Below are 22292 nucleotides of genomic sequence, written 5' to 3'. Positions count from 1 at the left end.
ATTCCAGAATTTATGTTCTTGGTTGATACGGAAAATTTTTGTTTGCATTTTGTCTTATATGTCTAAAGTGTAAATGATAAGATGAGTGGATGTCACAAGGAAGAATTTTATTTTTATGTGTCTAGAGATGATGATACTCTAAATACAATGCTTCACCGTGCACATGGGCCAGTTGTAAGCAAATAAACAAACTTGTCAAACGCACGATAGCGCTCAATGCCATACACAACTCACAGCGACGTAAGGGGTATCAGAGTGACGCAACGCATGCACATTGGGGAGCAAGATAGTCAACAAACCGCAAGTGCATAAGCGCCAGACAGATACAGCTGGGAATGTTGGACCACCCGAAAACAAACAAACTCTATGAGCTACAGCCTGCACTAGCATTTGTAAAGCCTATTGCATAAACAGGAACACAGAAAATTAAGGGAGAGTCTATACTGCAGCTACGACTATCTAAACAATACACAAATACAAAGACAAGCTAGGGGATTATATATATGGAAAACGGACACTAAACTACGAGATATTAACTTAAGTTACACTACTATATACATTATATCTAGATATGCACAATATTTACAAATTTAAGTACTGAAAGTACACGCACTATTTATATTGGATCGGCCAGAAAAGTCTTGCTGCAGATAAACAAGTGAGTACAGTATGAGTGGCAAACTGAATAAGAGGTCGCACCATGCCTAGAATACATTTTATCTTTCAGATTTATAGGTTAAGTAGAGATGCACACATGACATTAAATAAGTTTTGTGATAGCACGATTGCACACTCAAGTGAATGAAATACTTGGCTGAATATGTGAAAGAGGTATTAGTAGCCATCAAGCAACTACACACTTATCTGTGAAGATTTAGTTTGAAGTTAGTATTAAGTTTTTCTTCCAGGGAATGAAGCATCAACACGTCTTAAAGCAAAGAAAGATAAATGCTTGTAGAGTGTTGGGAACCAATAAAAATAAGAAAGGATCACACCACAATGTAAGTATAGTTATAAATTTATGATATGTATGAATGTGATAGTGTAAAAGTATGTGACGAAGAAAACAGTTGCAGTACATCACATATCATGATGTTGAACTAATGTTGAGCACTACCAAATTGTCAAGGGGTCAAAATCTAGCTACAGTGCGCATCGACTGTGCATGAAAGCGTCAAACACTGATTTACATTGAAATTTTTATGCATGTTTGTTACTTATGTAAACACTGTTTTACACTCATTGTAAGTAACATGTCATATTGATGATATAACTGTGCCATCTCTAATGTGAAGCGAGACTTCCGTGATTATTCTCTTTGACTTGCCAGACTGTCTTTGTGTTCTCACACCATGTACGATACCCATTTCTGCATTTGCTCTGTTCAGTGTCGAAATAAATGTTCATTCTGACTTTAAAGTGTGATATTATGTTTCTACGCCACGTAATAACCACAGTGGTGGCCCTGTCTTCAACGTCGGGTGTTCGGGAATTATTTTGTGCTTACTTTCACCACTAAAGGACTCTGTGTGTCGGTCCACATTGTCTTGAAAACAATGGATCTACCAGTGTCGTTTAGTACGTGTGTGTCACACCCTAGTGATTGTGCTTGTGCTCTTAATAGTGTTCCTAATTTACAGTTTGTTAAAAGGGAACAATTTTCTGGCCCCGGCCATGTCAGAGGCCATGACATCATTGATCTGCACCTGCCTGTGTTACATCAACAGGTGTTACCCGGCAGATTTCCTAAGCTGCCTGCGTTGCAAAAGGACAACCCTAAGATTTGGTTCGCACTGGTGGACCATCTACTGGATATCCATGGGATCTCAGATGACGATGCATGTTTCTTCTGCCTGGTGATCACCTCCATGACTACCCTAACCTAACCAGTGATCTGCTGCTCTCACCGCCTGCCTCGCCCAAGTATGCGACGCCAAAAACTTTGCTTATTGAACGCCTTTCTCACCCTCCAGCCGAGGCCATCCACCACATCAGCCATGACAAGCATCTTGATGACCACACACCTTCGCAGCTCTGGTGGCGCCCTTGTACACTGATTGACGACCAAGAATTACCCGACGCCATGCTGTGGACTCTGTGGATGATCAAACTACCATCAGTCCTACAGCTTCACTTGCTATCGTATGTTGCTGACCCTCTCGAGGTCCACCTAAACATGGCCAATCGGGCCTACGCAATCATTCATCACCAACACCGCATGTCAAGGACGACTTCACCTACTGTTGGCACCTCTGCTTTGCTGGTTCCATGCACCGCCAGCAGAGGTCAGCGTGTACACCTCAGCAGCTTAGCGACCTGCCAGGAGATGCCTCCTGGTGGCCTACAGGAGGTACTACCTGCACCCTCCTAACAGCAGCTGACCTTGTCCGAGCGTTCTAGAGCTTCGTCGCATGTCCCCCACTCGCCTCGCAATGCCTCGCCTCCGAGCTTACCCACTTTGCTGGTACCATGCAACCTACAGGGAGGCAGCTCACAACTTCTGCAAGCCTTGTGCGTACGCAAATGACTTGGGCGGGCACTTTTAGGCACCACGTTCCGCCATGGTCATCAGAGGCAGCTACCGTTCGATGCCGCACTACTTGCACCAGTGCCGCAGCGCCTTTACATCGTGGACTTGTCATCAGGCATGTGCTTTCTCGTTGACACCGGCACTGATGTCAACGTTATCCTGGCTAAGCATGTGGGCAACATGCTTTCTCCTGCTAACCTAGCACTGGTCGCCATGAATCACTCTCATATCGCGGTCCTCAGCTCCATCAAGATGTTGCTCCGTCTGTGCCCAGGTGCAACATTACCTTAGACCTTCCATGTTGCTGATGTGGATGAACCTGTGATCGGGTTGGACTTTCTACACCATTACGAGCTTTCGCTAGACCTAGAGGCTGCTATGCTCTGCCATGCATTTGGTTCAACCACTCAAACAGGTGCAGCATGGCCTCGCTCTCGGCATCCTTGGCCATTCTTTCCACATGTGCTTCTCTGCTTGAAGATATTACGGCTCGCATCTTTGTTTTATTGGATGTCTGCAAGCAGATCGATTGACTACACACTCATAACGTGGAGTTATACTCACACATTGCTACCACCTCCGTTGAACTGGCTCATGCACTGATTACCTTATGCTGCCTCTCTGCAGAGCCACTCCTGTTACACAGCCTCCCTCTTCTATAGTGTCTTTGCTCTGCCCTGCTCTTGCGTCGAGCTGCACCTTTCCTGCTGCCAGTTCTGTGCGAACTCAGTTGGACCTACAGGACGCAGCCACCCCTGATTTGTGGGATCCTTCTCATCACGAGGCCATCGTGCCATGCCTACCATCGCCGTTTCCCACCAAGGCCCTGCCCACATCGCTCCAGCCTGGTTTGGACGTCCATTTTCCTGCTTTACGGGATCACTTGTTTTCTTGGCCACCGCACCATGTGTTCAGCTGTCGCCTACTGCGGATGCTTTGTCTACACCATCCCGGCACTCCAAGGTCAGTCAAGCATGGCTGCCCTTGCTTCCCCCCCCCCCCCCCCCCCAAACCACACACACCTCCCTTTGTGGGTCTCGGCAATCAGCAACAGCACCTGCCACCGCATCCACACCATGGACAGTCTGCCCGTACGTCACAAAGCTCGACGTCTTAACGCTTCGAAATTGTTGTGAGCGAAAGAGATAGGTCAGGATTTACTGGCTTCTGGTGTTCTCCGACCTTCTGACAGCAACTGGTCCTCTTCCATTCACCTGGTGCCTAAGAAGGACAGTTCGACATTCCCAGGGGCCACCTGCAACACGTGCACATTGACGTGGTCAGTCCTCTCCCCCCTTCTGAGGGATACAAATATATCCTTTCTATGATCAACCGCATCACTCGTTGGGTGAATGCTCGCACATTCATTTTGGCGTGGGTGTCTAGATTCGGTTGCCCCCTCTCACTTACTCTGCACTCTGTGCAGGGTGGAGAAATTTCACACGACTGAATACCATCTGCAGGCTAATGGACTAGTTGAGCGATGGCACAGGATGTTAAAAGCTGCACTCATGTGCCACGGCGGGCTTTGGTCTGAGGCTCTGCCACGGGTATTGCCAGGAATCTGCTCCGCGCATGAGGACGACCTCAATGCTTCAATGGAAGAGGTTCTGTATGCGAACCACTCATCCTGCCTGCCAAATTCATCAAGGATACTTCTCCAATGGATACTACTTACCTACCAGCCCTTGTTGAACGAGTGCATGCTCACATGGTCCATCTTCACCTGCATCTACCTCGAATGCACACCACGCCACAGGTGTTTGCTCATAAGGACTTGGATACTTGCGATTTCATCATGTTATGGGATGACTCTGTTCATGCAGCTCTGTAGCCTCTATACTCCGGCCCGCACTGCGTATTACGCCACAGGGTAAATACATTCGTGATTCTGCTCAACGCCTGCCTGAGTACAGATTTGGTAAAATGTTTAAAGCCTGCGTGGTCCCTCCCGGAGCCACTCCTCGCCATTCCCTGCCAACCTGCTCTGCCAACACCTCACCCACTGCTGCTGCCATGGCCCCCGTTAGCTTGCCACTGCCTGTGCAGCTGTCCGCCACACAAGACCATGACGTCAATGCGCCCGAGTTGCACACTTCACGTGCCAGACACCACCTTCGCCTTCCGCGCTGGGACGAAGATTTTTTAGTGGACATGTGCTAGCTTTGCCCAGCCATACTCCACACTACCGGGTAGGGGGGGGGGGGGGGCTCTGTGGCATGTCTGATGTGAAGTGAGACTTCTTTGATTATTCTCTTTGACTTGGCAGGCTGCCTTTGTGTTCTTGCACCATGTAAAACATCCATTTCTGTATTCACTCTGTTCAGTGTCGAAATAAATTTTCATTTTGACTTTAAAGTGTGTTATTACGGTTTTATGCCACGTGATGCCCACACAACTCTGTATACTTCAGCATGTGAAATGGTTATCCTTTGTACAATGAACATCAGAAGTAGATACTGAGCTGGACTTTTAAACACTGAATAACTATTTAATATGTTTGGTATCATCCAATCTGAGTTGTGTTTGTAAATAACTAACTATTTTGTTCTTGGGATCACAGTTAAGTCAAGTAATTGAGCACATAAACGCCTTCCTGTGGGATTTCCTCAATCCTGTAGTGTTTATATCCTTCCTGGAGAATGCTAGAGAGGCTGAGTAGCGCATAGTATTGCGTAGTATCTATTGTAGCGACTACTGTTTACTTCTTTAATTCCTTGGAATTAATAAATATGCTCCAACAAGAAGTCACTGTAAATTGAAATGAAATGTATGTCGATTTATGCCATAAAGAAAAACAGAATCTATTATTGCATGAATGTTATATGAAGTTTGTGTAACCAAAAGGGAGTATAATGTGTACTCATATAATTGGAATCAAATAATATAACAAAATAGTATTTTAACAAAATGTACTAAAACAAAACAACAAGCAGACTGTAATGTATATAAGTGATGATAATGGCATGTCAGCAAATGGACAGAATAAGTGTATTTTTTAATTGTATTTGGCTTTTTTTTTAATTATTTTTTGTTTGTATAGTATGTGGAAAGGACACTACAGAAACTTTATGTAATCCTACTGCATGAAAGACACTCAAAGACAAAGTGCAAAAACATACAAAACCTGGCTGCAAAGTGTTTAAGTTTTTGCGTGTGATATACGTGTGTGTGGGGGGGGGGGGGGGGGGGCGCTAAACTAAAGATGGCAATACTTTGTGTAACATGAATTTTCTGTGCTCAACAACACTGCAAAAGCAACAAGAAACTTATCTTGTTGACGGATATCAGATGTACGGCTGGTGCCCCCACTGAATAAGTCAAAGCGATGAGGTGAAATAAACTCCTCAGGCCACTGATATGGGAACCAGTTGTCACTGCATCAAAGATTTCAAAAAGGATCACGCTGCTGAACATGAGCTTCACAAATTTGTGCAGTGAAAGCTACTGTAAATGCATGACATGGTCACACTGGCTTTGTACTAGGCATGTGAGCACGAACTGGGACTATTGCACTGCACACACATGCTTTGCAAGCTAAACACTGTGTAGATGCTGAATGACAAAAATGGGACTATGCGGTTACAGTGGGCACTTTGTTGTGAAATAAAACTTATGTATGTGTTAAAAGAATCTGTCATGCTCATACAAATTTATAACCATACAAGGTAACTCCAATGACTGAAAATAAAGGCTTTGCCCATATTGGTCAGGGTTATCAGCTCTCAAAATGGGAAATAAGCTCACACATTGCGCACCTCCACATTACATCAGTGTACAGTGGGGGTATTAAATGGATCATACTACCTTTTCTTTCTTTGTTCTTTTCTTTTTATACATGTAATTTTCTTTTTATACATGTAAGATAACTTATTACTTTACACACACACACACACACACACACACACACACACACACACACACACACACACACACACCTCTCTCTCTCTCTCTCTCATTATTCCACTATTCATTGTTACTGTCAGTTAGAATGTTTGACTATGTTGATGGAGCCACATCACCACCTCTGTTTTTGTTGCTTCATCACTGTTAAAGTGAATTCCTCAAAGGTGTTTTGGAAACACATCAAAATCAGATGGGGCCAAGTTGGGACTGTATGGAGGATGATCAACCCAAGGAATCAAGATTGTTGCAGATGTCACAGGGCTTTTGTATGGTCTGGCATGTCATACATCACAATTTCACTTTTAAGGGTAAATCATTCCCTCATAGGTAATTTGGAAAATTAAATTTAGATGGAGTAGCTGTGAAACAATGAAATATAAAAAATGTGTATCATGTAAAAGTTGAAATGTAACTAACATTCCTGAAAACTGTACAATCAACTTTTGAAAATAATTGAAAATTTGCAACAACCAATTGTTAACAAACTTAGAAAAATGGAAACTATTGTTACAACATATATTAAAGAAGATTTCACACCACATACATCCACATATCCACATGTAATAAAGCTGGTTTCTGTAAAATCGTTTGTGGAAACTAAGTTGTACAAAATGTGCTGTCAGAGTCTGTGCAATGTGCCTATCAAAGTATCGAAAAGCTCATTATTAGTCTAATTAGTTGTCTTACTTATTTTGGTTTATGTTTAGTTGCTACATTAATTTGTAATTTTTTTTTTCACTTTTTAGTTTACTGTTTCACATATGTGTATTTTGTTAGCTGCAAATAATAAGAACCCATTATTATGATATAAAATTTTTACAATAGTAAAAATCAGTAAAGAAATGCTTACAACACAACACTTTTTTACACCATGGACACGAAATGTCAAATATCATTTGACTTGTTCAGACATCAGCTTATCAGATTTTGATGCCATCACAAGAACATTTGGGGTTTCACAAAGAGGTACTCGAATTCTCAATCCAAACTCTCCATTTTTTTAATTTTTATTTTTTAACTATGAAAAGGGAGTATGCCAATTTGCCAGCTGCAGAGACTGATGGCTGAAATGTGTAGGTGAAGTTCTCTTTGTTGTGCATCTCAGTAGGCACTTGTACTGTCAGCAAATGCCTCCCTGTTGGGATGATACATTCAAGCACGTACTGCTCAGCACACTATCCACTGACAACAGTCACTGTGACAAGTTCTTTATGATATGGTGACACTGATTTCAGTTCTTCTTTCATACATTAATAGCTTTTTCAGAAGACTGTTATTTGAAGATTACAAAAGAATTGCAACGTGTGGTAATATGTCCTATTACCACCTCCAGGGGCCAGCCCTGTCCAGCACCACTCAGTAGCCACAGCCCAGAGATGCTGCAGTTTGTGGCCTGCAGTCTCCCAAGGTTTGCCAACTACCAGTTCATGGGGTTCAAGGCTATACTGATAGCTGGTGGCACCATAGACCATGTCACAAGTCTGCCAGGATCTGCTCATGCTAGTGTGTTCTCAATGGTGCCTCCTCTTATATAATCTGGCACTGACAACTCTGCAGCATTCTCGTCTGTCACTTGCTACTACTGCAGAACTGTATGTCACTGCCTGACTTGTGGACCTTGCTACATTCTTCAGGACCCCTCTCTTCCAGAGTGCTATTTGGATTAATAAGCACTGCATGAATTTCTGGACATGTCCATCAACACTGACATTTGTTTCAGATTCTTTTCACACTGTCTGTACTTGTTAGTATTCACCGAACCTGAGGTATTGAACAAACTTGTTCTTGAACTGATGCAAGACTTTGTATTGTGTATAAAGTACATCTGTTTACAAATAGTTAAGATGCCAACTGTTTTAACCAAGTTAATATTTGCCAAATGCTAAATGATCATTTCAGCAGTACAGAATTCCCTGAGAGTTCTAATAGTTTGCAGGAAGTGGAACCGAAAGTCACCACTGTAGCTGTGACCTGTCACAGCATGGATGGGATTTGACTATTAAGGAAGAAGATAAGGGGCTATGGTTTGATGGATTGGAGATCCATGATACCGTAATGACTGATGATGATTGTGTATTTGAAACACAGAGCACTTCATCCCATGCAATGTTCTTTCTACTGAAAGCAAGTTAAATTCGAATATAATAAATATGTGGTTGAATTCTGTAAAAATGAAAGGACGGGAAAAATGTCACTTTCATCCATCCAAAGCTAGGTATGTGAAACAGCTATATCACTGGGAAAACTATGTTCTTCATGATGACTCATAACATAAGATGAAGGTAACACTGCTGGATTTTTCAAAGAGTGCTAGAGGCTATGGATCATCAACTGGTTATCCACGATTCTGAGCTTCAAAAGTGGGTCTTGCATATGAGCAGTGAAATAAAGTTATATAATTTCAAGGGAAGCCCCAAATGGCTTTTGAATTTTAGAAAGGCCCTTGGAATTTTATCTAGGAAAATAAAGTTTATGGCTAGACATTATATAAATGATAAAAATGATCTTGACAAGGTGAATTTACGATTTGTAGAGCAAGTTAAGGGGCACATCTGCATTTTGGGACCTGAATATATGGACAACTCTTATAGGAGTGGATTCAACCTGGAATTGCACTCTGGATGTATTTTGTTTCAAAAGGGTGCAAAGAAGTTTGAATCCATGGCACAGTCATTGTCATCAGTTACAGTTATGTGACTCAGCAGCTGCTGTTGCTGCTGCTACTGCTGCTGCTGGCAATCTGCTTATCCCCTTTGTCATAATTTTAAAAGAAAGTAATCGAGAGTTTGCTCTGAGAATTAGAGAACCTCTTTTTGAAGACCCAAACTTTCCTTTGGCGGTACTGAAATCTGGTAAACTAATGTCTGACAATGTTAAAAGATACTTGACAGAAGTTTTCTTTCCCAATGTGGGAGGAAAGTCTGTGTGATTGTTAGATATGTGGGGTGGTCAGTACGAAACAATTGTTTGGAATGTCGTATGTGGAAAAGGAAGTTGTTTACCTGGTGATCGCAAAAGGCTTGATGGTGCAGGTACAGCAGTTGGCTATATACAGCTCATGCAAACACAACTTGCACACACGTCTGAAGTCACAGACAACTGAAACCACATTGCGAGCAGCAGCACCAGTGCATGATGGGAGTGGTGACTGGGTGGGGGTAAGGAGGAGGCTGGGGCGGGGAGGGGGAGGGATAGTGTGGTGGGGGTGGTGGACAGTGAAGTGCTGGAGTTTAGACGGAGGGCAGGAGAGAAGCTGGGGAGGAGGGTTAAGTAGCAGAAAGGAGAGAATTAAAAAGAAATAAGACTGGGTGTGGTGATGAAATGACAGCTGTGTAGTGCTGGAATGGGAACAGGGAGTGGCCAGATGTGTGAGGACAATGGCTAACGAAGGTTGAGACCAGGAGGGTTACGGGAACGTAGGATGTATTGAAGGGAAAATTCCCACCGGCGCAATTCAGAAAAGCTGGTGTTGGTGGGAAGGATCCATATGGCTCAGACTGTGAAGCAGTCATTGTGATGAGGGATATCATGTTTGGCAGCGTGTTCAGCAACAGGGCGATACAATTGTTTTTTGGCCACAGTTTACCACTGGCCATTGTTGGTGGCCATTCGTGTGGACAGACAGATTGTTGGTTGTCATGCCTATATAGAATGCAGCACAGTGGTTGCAGCCTAGCTTGTAAATCGCATGACTGGTTTCACAAGTAGCCCTGTCTTTGACAGGATAGGTGACGTTAGTGACCGGACTGGAGTAGGTGGTGGTAGGAGAATGTATGGGGCAGATCTCGCATCTAAGTCTATTACAGGGGCATGAGTCATGAGGTAATGGATTGGGAGCAGGGTTTGTGTCAGGATGGACGAGTACACTGTGTAGGTTCAGTGGACGGCGGAATACCACGGTAGGAGGGGTGGAAAGGATAGTGGGCACGACATTTCTCATTTCAGGGCACAACAAGGGGTAATCAAAACCCTGGCAGAGAATGTAATTCAGTACCTCCAGTCCCAGATGGTACTAACAAGGGAACCTCCCCATCGCACCCCCCTCAGATTTAGTTATAAGTTGGCACAGTGGATAGGCCTTGAAAAACTGAACACAGATCAATCGAGAAAACAGGAAGAAGTTGTGTGGAACTATGAAAAAAATAAGCAAAATATACCAACTGAGTAGTCCATGCATAAGATACGCAACATCAAGTAGGTCGTGGGTTCAGTTGCACCGTGGTCCCGTGGTTAGCGTGAGCAGCTGCGGAACGAAAGGTCCTCGGTTCAAGTCTTCCCATGAGTGGAAATTTTACCTTCTTTATTTTCGCAAAGTTATGATCTGTCCGTTCGTTCATTGACGTCTCTGTTCACTGTAATAAGTTTAGTGTCCGTGTTTTGCGACCGCACCGCAAAACCGTGCGATTAGTAGACGAAAGGACGTACGTCTCCAATGGGAACCGAAAACATTTGATCGCAAGGTCATAGGTCAACTGATTCCTCCACAGGAAAACACCTCTGTTATATTCTATACGACACTGGTGACGGCATGTGCGTCACATGACAGGAATATGTTGTCGACCCACCTAACTTGTACACTTGGCGAATGGGTGAAAAGATTCTTCTACCTTGCCCGATTTAGGTTTTCTTGTGGATGTCATAATCACTCCCAAAAAGTGATGAAAACATAAGAGTTTGTCACATAAACTGCAACAAATAAATGCAACAGTTTCACAGTTGCACAGTTTTCCCTGTGCTCTCTCAAAACATATGTTTTTAACATTTTCAAATTCTTCCGTGTGTAGACCGTCAAATCCTGCATATGTCCAAGCAAATCTGAACATGAACTGGAATTTTGGAGAGCGAAGTTGATTACGTGTGAGTACCTGAACTTTGATAATTGTCTCAAAATAAAAAATTAAACTTTTCACTCGGTGGAAGACTTGAACCAAGGACCTTCCATTCCGCAGCTGCTGACGCTAACCACAGGACCATGGCACTACTAACCCCATAATATACTTGACGTTGCCTATCTTGCACATGGACTACTCAGTTTGTATATTTTGCTTATTTTTTTCGTAGCTCCACATAACTTCTTCCTGTTTTTCTCGATTGATCTGTGTTCAGTTTCTCAAGGCCTATCCACTGTGCCAGCTTATAACTAAATCTGAGGGGGGTGCGATGGGGAGGTTCCCTTGTAAGTTACAAGGGGAATGCTGCTCTGTGGCCGGACTGTGGGACTTTGGGAGGTGGTGGGAGACTGGAAAGATAAGGCACAAGTGATTTGTTTTTGTACAAGGTTGGGAGGATAATTGCCTGCAGTGGAGGCTTCAGTGAGACTCTCGGGATATTTTGAGAGGGACTGCTTGTCACTGCAGATGTGATGACCATGGGTGGCTAGGCTGTAAGGAAGGGACTTCTTGGTATGAAGGGATGACAGCTGTCGAAGTGGGGGTATTGCTGGTGGTTACAAGGTTTGATATGGACAGAGGTACTGATGTAGACATCTCTGAGGTGGAGGTCAACATCTAGGAAGGTGGCTTTTTGGGTTGAGTAAAACCAGGTGAAGCAAATGGAGGAGAAGTTGTTGAGGTTGTGGAGGAATGTGGTTAGTGCGTCCTCACCTTCAATCCAGAGAGCAAAGATGCCAATGAATCTGAATCAGGTGAGGTGTTTAAGATTCTGGGTTTTTAGGAAGGATTCCTCTAGATGGCCCTTGAATAGGTTGACATAGGATGGTGCTATGCACTATTCTCTCCTTTCTGCTACAACTCTCCTTCCCCACCTTCTTTCCCACCCTCCGCCTAAATTGCAGTACTTCACTGTCCACCACCCCCGTATACTATCCCTCCCCGCCTCCTCCTTACCCCCACCCAGTTGCCACTCCCAGCACGCACTGGTGCTGCTGCTCACTGCGTGGTTTCAGTTGTCTGAAACTGGAGATGTGTGCAAGTTAAGTTTGCGTGAGTGTATGTGTGCCTATTGCTGACAAAAGCCTTAATGGCTGAGAGCTATAATTGTGTGAATCTTTTTGTTGTGCCTATCATGACTCAGCATCTCCACTATATGGTGAGTAGCAATTTTCCTTCTCTAATATTGTTACATTCCATCCTGGATTTTCCATTGTTTGATTTCAATTAGGTATTTACATATATGTCAACAGCACGTTTTGTACACCTTATTTTGCAGAAATGGTATTACAGGAACCAGCATTATTATCACACATGTATGTATCTAGTGTGAAAGCTTCTGTAATTTATGTTGTGACAAAAGCTTCCATTTTCCAAAATTCATTAATGGTAGTGGGGTAATTTGCAAAAATCAATTTTTTTCAAAAGTTGGTTATACAGTTTTCAAGAAAGTTAGTTACATTTCATCTTTTATATGAAACCTCATTTTTTATATATATTTCATGATCTCAAAGCTATTACTTGTGAACCTAATATGCAAAATTACCTTTTGGGGTGCCAATGATAAAATCCGTCAGAGTTGAAGTAATTATTTATTTCTTAAAATGAAAGCACTAGCTGGTTTCAGGATGTATGTCCCATCTTCAGGTGCATATTAAAATGTGAGACCCCAAAGGAGGCATAGTTAAAATTAGGATGAAGATGGGACATATGTCCTGAAACCAGGTAATGCTTACCTTTTTAAATATAATTAAGTTTCTCAACTGTAGTGGATTTTACCATTGATAATGAATAACAGCTGTGGATGTCTCATGAAGAGAAACATCATTCGGGGTCCATTTTACCCCTTAAAAGTGAAACGTGGCACAAATAGAAAAATATGTATTGCATTATTTGGCCCCTCTACACACCTAACAAGTTTAATCAAGATCATACATTGACACTTATGAATGTTTCCTTCTGAACTACAATATTAGCTGCTTTTTCTCAAAGTTGATTGAACCTGCTTATGAGAAGAAGTCCAAGAGGAAGAAATGTAACATCTGGCAACTGTGATAGGACTAAAATGAAATTAATGTACAAAAAACGAGAAATCAAGAAAAGTAATGTTTCTCTAATAATAGCCTCCATATCATAACAGCCAAGGAATAATGATTGGAGCCAGTGTATTTCAGGGAAGACTGATAACTGTGACAGCATTGGGTGCCGAGAATTATCCTGCACTTGCTGGAGCACTGTTTCAAGGTCAAGAATGTCATAGCTATCATAAACTGGCACTAGTACAGATGCTGTAGTTGAAAGTTCTCACTGCTACAGAAGTAGGCGACGATGCAACGATAATCATTGTGAGAGTGAATGCTGTTTTTCAATGTGCAGTAGTGGCGGGTTGATGCTGCCAACATTGTTGCTGTGGAAGTAGATGATGTGCCAACTATGACCAGATGCAAGGGGATTCTAAAGGTGAACAAAGTCAGACAGAATTACTGGTCAGTGTGTTTGTGAAACTTTGTAAGTGGAAGAATAGCAAAAAAGGACAAAAAAAGTATTTCTCTGTCAAAAAGTTAAACATCATGGATAAGATTAAAAATCCTCGTAATGATATTGATGAAATAAAAAAAGAAAGGAGATTTTAATGATTTCAGCAAAGAATTACACCTGCAGATATCAAATCAAAATAAAGAGTTTAATCTTAGAAGGGACAATTTAAATAAAGAACTAAATAGTCAAAATTAAAGCAACCCCTGGTTTCAACTAACCCAGGAAAATCTGAACATCACTTAACCAGATAGGATATCACTTAACCAGATAAGAACCCAACACAGCAGATGTCAGTTTTGGAAGCACAAATGGAAGATTGCTGATAGCCCTTTCTGTGACTGTGCAGATGTACCTCAAACCATCAGCCACATCAAACGTTCAATGGAGAAAATCCATCAGGCCAGACAGGAAGCTGTGGAGTGGTTAAGGACATACATATATATTTCGCACAGATTTCCAGGTTATTGTTAAGTGCTTAACAGTTTTTATGTTGCAGGGGCTATTGCTGTGTACTGAAATATGTACTATTAAATTTATGTATGGCTCAACTGGCAGCCACAGAGGTGGCACACAAGTAATGTGAGCAGGGGACTCAATGTAGCATTAATGCTGCTATGTGAAAAGTTTCAATTTGTATATGAAGCAGCTTACTTCCATCTGCTGTTAATGTGATTGGTTTGGTTTTGAGATTTCATTGCTTACCTTTCAAGTGACTTTTTTTTTAATTTTGGAATTTTAAATTTATTGTAAAGTTTTACTGAAAGAATTTTAAAGTTATGAAAGCTGTTGATATTAGTTTCATTGCAAGGTTTCAGATAAATTCTGAAAGAACTGTAATGGGTGTGATGGATGCAGTTATAGTACAAATTCAGGAAGCTGCTGAGAAAGTGGTGGCTTATGCTTCCAGCATACCCTTCAAGTCTGAGATGAACTACTCTACAACTGAGAAAGAGTGCCTTCCAGATGTCCGCATGCTCAACAAGTTCTGACCATATTTATCTCGCAAATCATTCACCGCTGTGATGGATCCCCATTCTGTATGGTTGTTGACTAACCTGAAGTAACTGTCGAGTTGATGGAGAGATGTATACAAAGGCTTAAATAGTACATCAGAACAGTGAACAAAAGTGAACACACACATAAGGACACCAACTGCCTTTCAGAACATAGCAGTGTAGATGAAAACTGCCATCACTGCACTGAACGATATTGCTGCTAAACATAGGGAAGATTCAGCATTGCTGAAGAATGAAGAACTGACCAAAGGAGGATTCCAATCAACAAACAGAGCATTGTATATCTGAAATGGTTGCTTGTCTTCCCTGCTCATCTATGACCAGCTATCTTAGAAGTATTTCCATAACGCTCCAACATCTGGCCACTAAGGATTTGGGAAAACTCAAGACAGAAGCAGACACAGGTATTATCAGCCAGGTCTCTACTGATCCATTAAACACTATGCAAGCCACTTTAAAAAATGCCCATGACAGAAGCTCATGGCACAATTACCTCCTGGGCAGCTGATACCAATCCTAATCGCAGGCACACATTCCATTAGGCTGCAATCAACCTCTTTCGGAGGTTCACTAAGTCGACAAACAGGAATCGATGGTTAATAATCTGCACAGACTACTGCACCCACTACACTGTACCGAACCTGTGCCTACTGCCAAAGTTCCAGAAATTGTGAGGTTCTTGTAAAAGACATTATTTTGAAGCATGATGCACCGCTATGATGATCTCTGATTGAGGAAAAGATTGTCACCTGGGCCTAGTAACAGAGGTAACTTTGTGTTGCAATATCAACCAGACGACTACTCTACTACGTACCATCCACAGACAAACGGTCTCACAGAATGCTTTAATAAGAAGTGAGCATATGTCGTCTCAATGAACAGCGATGGCAAACAGATCGTCGTCGTGAATGCCATCTATACTTGTTGCAGGACATTCTCGTGAATTACACACTGACATTCTTATGCACACTTCAAGAACTGGCAATAAATTATGTCATCAAGAAATTACAATTTGGTAACAGCAGTATTCGTATGCAAAACAACGTCCATCATGATAGTCATGTACCACAGAGAAGAAAGACACTACAGACTTTACACTATTATTTCTGCTCCACACTTGCAAGGCCAGAACGAACATGAATACAATGTTCCTGTTAAGCCGTTGCACACGGACTGTGCTGTCGAATGTCAACTTTGAGCGTGCCAAGTTCGATGTGATGCTGAATGTTCAGAAATGATGCGACTTGTGCATACGGTATGTGTGCCCCTGTGTGGTATATGAAATCACGAGACACTCCAGTGGCAGTTGGGGGATGTTCTAGTTCGTAAATCACACTGTTTACTAAATGAGCACAAGTAAAATTCCCACGCTAGCTCTATTAAAAGGCACGTTTACTCCATTGTCCATAAGCTAGTCACATTGTTCTATATGTAATATGCACAAATAAAAACTTGAAAAGTAAGTACCATGTCCAATCAATAAGGACAAAGGCTTACAGAAGTTCCATTACAAACAGTGCAAAACAAATTTGGACTCCTCCACATAAGATAAACATTATTTCATCATTCCCACATTTTAGTAAAACCCCAAGGTCAGTCTTACCTGATCACTGTTCCTACCCAGTAGCAGAATCTTTGCAACATGTGAATTACGAACTGTAAAAAAAAAAAAAAAAAAAAAAAAAAAAAAAAAAAAAAAAAAAAGGGGAGCAAAATATCTTTATACAAGTAGCGCAAAATGTCCTGTAGATTAAGCCAACTGAACAATCTCACTCCTCAAAAAAAAAAAAAGGTGCACTTATATTTACTTTAATATCAAATATTATAGTATATACTTATATTAAACTAATAATAAAGCATCAGAACCCAATAAAAATGCAAATGTTAGGGAAAAAATTTAAACATTGTGTGGTGAGGCTGGGCCTTTGAGATTTCCGTGTGCTGTGTGGGCTGCAAATTAGAATTCACCTACCTCAGAACGGCGTCTGCTCGAGGTCCCTCCACTCAGCAATGTAGATACTTACAAGATTATGTAAAAGCAGCATTGATAAAAACACCATCTAATTCCTACAATTAATGAGACCACGCAACTCTAGTAATGAAATGAAGTCCTGTAGAAAAACTGTCATTAAAAAAATTTATCAGGCAGTAAGAAAATGATTGGCTTCTGGAAAATAATCTCCAAAATTTCCACACAAAAAGTTTTATTTTGCCCATCTAGCCAAAGAAACGGTACTATTCAGTCCACATTTAAACTATTGGGTATTTTCTTCACATTCACAATTTGTACACTCATTTCACACGCACAGCAGCCAGAAATCTGTACAAACCCAACCCGAATTACACAATGTTCTCACAGTCATTAATTTCACTACTAACACGAGTTATCACATATGGTCCTTCTTGCAGATTTCTCAAAAAAGAAACTGCTTGCCAAAAACTGCTCAGTGGTTGAATACTGCAACATTGCCACGCAGATACTATGAAGGCCAACTTTCACATACGAATATCTGTCCAACTAAACAGTTCTAGCACTTCCAAACTTCACAAAACCCTTCGTAACTACACCAGCGTTAGTCACGCCACATATCAAATGCGAGGAACTCAATATTCCTTCATTTTACACATTATTTTGATTCGCATAAGTACCATGACCGTCTGCACGCAAAGCTAGCAAGAGACTCCTTTCTTGTGGCCTCACTCCCAGTATAACTATCACGTAACAAGTGGGAACTGTCAATTCTGATTGGCTGATCATACTGTTTGCCAATAAGAATGCTCGCACATGATCATACTCGCGCAAAAACTGGCCTGCATCAATCCTTATACATAGACGCATTTGCATCATTTTGACATACAAATATTAAAGCAATCTTTAATAAACGAAAACTAAAACACAATAATTCTGAGAATATTCTTTAGATACAGATTATACTCCGTCCGACTTTCTGGCTGCTCTGTTACAATAGCAATCACACCTAGACATACATCATCAGCAAAGAGTGTAAATTCCCTATGAACATTTTCCCACGACAGGCTTGCATAACTCTTGCAGGTTACATAAGACGGTATGTAATGCAACATTAAAATTTTGATGAATGTACCACCTACACACACTCATTCACTCACATATACTCCCACAACAATCTTGGACACCAATAATAATTTTGTCTGATTTTTATATTATGAAAACGAAAAATTATTAAAGTTTTAATATGAAAATTTCAATCAATTAATTCTGCACCCTGCGAGTTCCGTTTATGTATTTAGATAATACCAAAGGACAAACTAATATATTTCCTAACTGAATTTAGTTTCCAAAGTGTCGGTTTTTTACTTTTTTAGCATTTTTTTTTTTTATCTCTGAAACTATGATAGTTATAAAGCTGAAATTTGAATACAATCTTCTCCTGAATGTCAAAAGGTGGTGTATCAATCTTGAAAATTATTGAATAATATTTAATATCATTTATTTAGGTTCTTATAGGTGGTGAATGTACGTGTCCAGTAAGAGACATTGGATAGTTTTCTCACAGCTATGTCAGCCCCCAAAGTTACATGAAGCTAGCTATCCTAAAACAAATGTTCGCTCGGAACAAACTTGAGATGCTACAGTTGCAAGACGCAAACCACCACCCTATCACGCATCTCAATAAGGATCAGTGACATTATTCACTACGCTAAACCAAGAACACACTGTCGATAGCCAATCCTAGCATGCTGCCACTTGCTAAAAGCTTTAATCATAACTGTGTTACTAACTGAAATTTAATTATAACAAATTGTAGCAAGAACAATGCATTTTTGGTGGATCCTCAGTGTGTTGTTGCCTTCAAATAGAATACTCTCATAACACGCAAGTCACAATAATTCTTTTGCCACGAACATGATGTTTCTTATTATTTTATTGCAATGAATCACACAATTAACAACGGGTTTTTGAGTGATTCTCAATTTGCTGGTGCTCAGAAACGGCATATATACCTATAGGCTTGAAATGAATGCCAATACAGTGCCTCACAACTCTGTGCTGAAGGGAGATGGCGTGCACGTGATGTATGTGGTGTTGTGCCATCTCATTGGTCAATGTTCAGACGCACGCTCAGAATATCTGACATGCTAGATAGTGCTCTGCATGTTTGGAAAGACTCCCGAACATACTATTCCACAATATGACATCAGAAACTCTGTACGCTCAATGTTTGGATGCACGGTCCATGTGCTGATGGCTTTACAGCCAGATAATACTCGGGATGACTACGTGAAACATCACCAGGACTGAAGAAACAAGGCAGCTGGCTCACATACTGTCCCTGGACACCTGAAAATGGTGAGCTATAATGGAAAGCTTCAGTGAGATACAGCCTAAGAAAATTATTATGGACTTTTACACCTATGCTGAAAGTAGAAGACAAATGTATAGACACATCATCCTTGTCCTCCATATGAATTCCTACTGAAGTCCAGGGGCGCGGACTGAAGATGGAAGGTTCAAGGAAATTGAAGACACAGTCAACAATTATGAAATTTAGACAGGAGGGACTATCTTCAACACTCGACATAGTGAGAGAATTACCAACACAACTGGAATGAGAGGATCCACCAATGCCACCATACAGATGACCACTGACGAGATCTGGATCCAGTGTGCTGTTGCCAGCTCCAGTGACAATTTCTGAAATAGTGGGTTACGGTTTCTACTACAGAGGGAGCAATGCTGCGAGTAGTGCTGCTTGTAGTGTGGAAAGCAGTTAGCGCCACTGGCTGTCATGCTGAGGCTCATCAGTACAAAACTGACCACCAGCAATTTTTTTAATTTAGTATTTACAATTTCTAGATGGTTCTTGAAATTTCTTATGTTTGTATATTCTTGAATATTCCATTTTTGTATAAATAACAGTGCCCTCTGCCTGGGAGACAGTTCCGTTTTATCTGTATATTGGTCATTGCAATAAACATGTTTGCACTGCTAAGTATTGTATTTCAATGACAATCACACTTTCGATTTGGAATCTATTGCGGTTATGATGTGACAGTACGACTTTCTCAAGGCAATCATTAAAAACATATGATTACCACTTACATTGACTACTGATGAAATGTTACTTTACCTTGAAGCATTACTACGTCATTTTTACACGTCCTCATGACCCTTGTGCAATGGAAAAATATGAATATGTTGCAGGGTTTAAAACAAAGAATACACACTTTTGTTCAGTCCTTTATATACTTCTCAAATAAGTCCTCTCTAAGCTATTCGAATTTCCAGCTGATTCTATTTTCCATATTGTAAATTTTATCAACTAAAAATTAAGGACTTTTAAGCACCTTTCTTTTCTGACAGTAGTTGCACTCAATGCTGCAGTGAGGTTAAGAATAAAATAAACATGCACAAATATATGATAACTTCAATATAGTATACCTACGACAAAATTCAACAGTATCAACTTCACAGAATTAAGGCAAATTCTTCAAAAACTTACCAACAATATCTGTTTGACCTTCAATAAATGGTTTTCTTATTAAAGCAGTTAAACTAAGTATGTCACATTTTATATTCTTCTCTGCACTTTCTGTCATACAATAATCCATAAAATTAACTCCAAATGCATGGATTTTAATGAATTTGAACTGACTTGTCAACAAGAAAAATTTATATAAGCAATAAAAAAATAAAATTAATTAAAAAATCGTAAGTATAGATAAACAACAGTAAATCATAATACGATTTTAAGTTCATCAGTTTTTTCCTTAATGTGGCTGTCTAATGCTTGAACTTCTTGTTTCTTTTCATTAGCCTTTTTCCTTAGTGTATTAGATTGTGAGCAGTAAGAAATGATCATCTTTTCCCCAAACCCTGAAAGTACATCAGCCAGTTTGTGCAATGAAGAAATGTCAAAATCGAGGTGCATCCCTTTCTGCTTTAAACCTTCCAATTCTTCTTTCAATTTGTGCATCCTTTCTGATAGTGTATTGGTCTTCTGCACTTGTTTTTGTTCCTCAATATAAGCCAAGTATTTTTTTCTTGCAGAGAATGAAGATGCCAACAAATCCTTCGTAATTTGTACATTTTGAACTCCCCCCCCCCCCCCCCCCCCCCAAAGTATAAGGTGGTCTCTAACTTGCCACATAACAACAAAGGATGTTTCTTTCAAATTCTTTACTTCTAGAGCCTAGCTGATTGAGAATCCACACTCAGCTTTTGCCTGACTATGTGAACAGATTAAAATCTTCTTTCACAACTTGCAGATTTCTTTGAAACCTCTTGAAGAAATGTTCTTGAACAGGAAGTCATCTAATCTTGATATTTTAAAATCAAAATATCTACATTCTTGATACGGAATTTACTGAACAAAATCTCCACATCAAGTCAAGTCATCCTAATCAAATTACATACAACTTACCTTTCATATGGGCTTTTGATGCCACTTCTCTCATCACTATATCAATGTCCTTTACACAAATCTTACATTTTTCTTGTGAATGTCTTTTGATGGCACTAGCCATTGTTTATACTCATCTTGTCGCAGCCACAGTTGGCTAAATGCACACTTTCCAGTCATATTAATCACAATTCTAAAAATACACTTGTTCTGCAGTTTTTCCACCAAGTGTGTGTTATAAGTATGGATGGCCGATAAATCACAGATTGATGCTTTTCCACAGATTTTTTTTGTCACAGGTGTAGTATTCAGTTAGGTTTCCACACCCCTTCCCCACTGCTGCCAACGTATGGTATCTCCCACTACCGGCACTGCAGTAAAGGGTTTACATGTTATGGTTACTTTCATGCAATTATGGCATTTGGATTATATTTTGGGGAAAGCAGCCACTGGCTAAAAAAGTACTGTGTGTACAAAAAAGAGCCGTAAGGATCGTGTGTGGAGTCCATCCTAGAGCCACATGCAGGAATCTTTTTAAGAAGCTTGAAATACTTACATCCACTGCGCAATATATATTCTCTTTGATGTGCTTAATAAGGAAAGAAAAATCCATCTTTAAGCTGAATAGTGCATAACACAGTCACAATACTAGAAGGAAACATTATATCCACTATGAACAGCCAAATCTAAGTATGGTGCAGAAAGGAGTCCATTTCAGTGGTTGTAAGATTTTTAATGCCCTCCCTTCAAGAATTAAGTGTTTGGTAGATGATGATCTCTTGTTTAAAAAATCCTTAAGGCAGTTCCTATTGCAAGGATCATTTTATGCAATAGAAGAGTTCCTGAACTACAGTGTTTAACATTTCTTGTATTGTAAACTGCAAATGTATGCCCAAATTTGTATTTGTAATACTGAATATTTTTATTGTAAACATATTTTGCAATATTTATTTCTCTGTAACACTTATTATTTTGTAATCTTTATCTATCTCTAAAATGTACTTTTTGTAGTGGGACCTAAGTTACTGTT

This window comes from Schistocerca americana, chromosome 3, assembly GCF_021461395.2.
Source record: "Schistocerca americana isolate TAMUIC-IGC-003095 chromosome 3, iqSchAmer2.1, whole genome shotgun sequence".
Taxonomy (NCBI): Eukaryota; Metazoa; Arthropoda; class Insecta; order Orthoptera; family Acrididae; genus Schistocerca; species Schistocerca americana.
Note: the sequence above shows the minus strand (reverse complement) of the source record.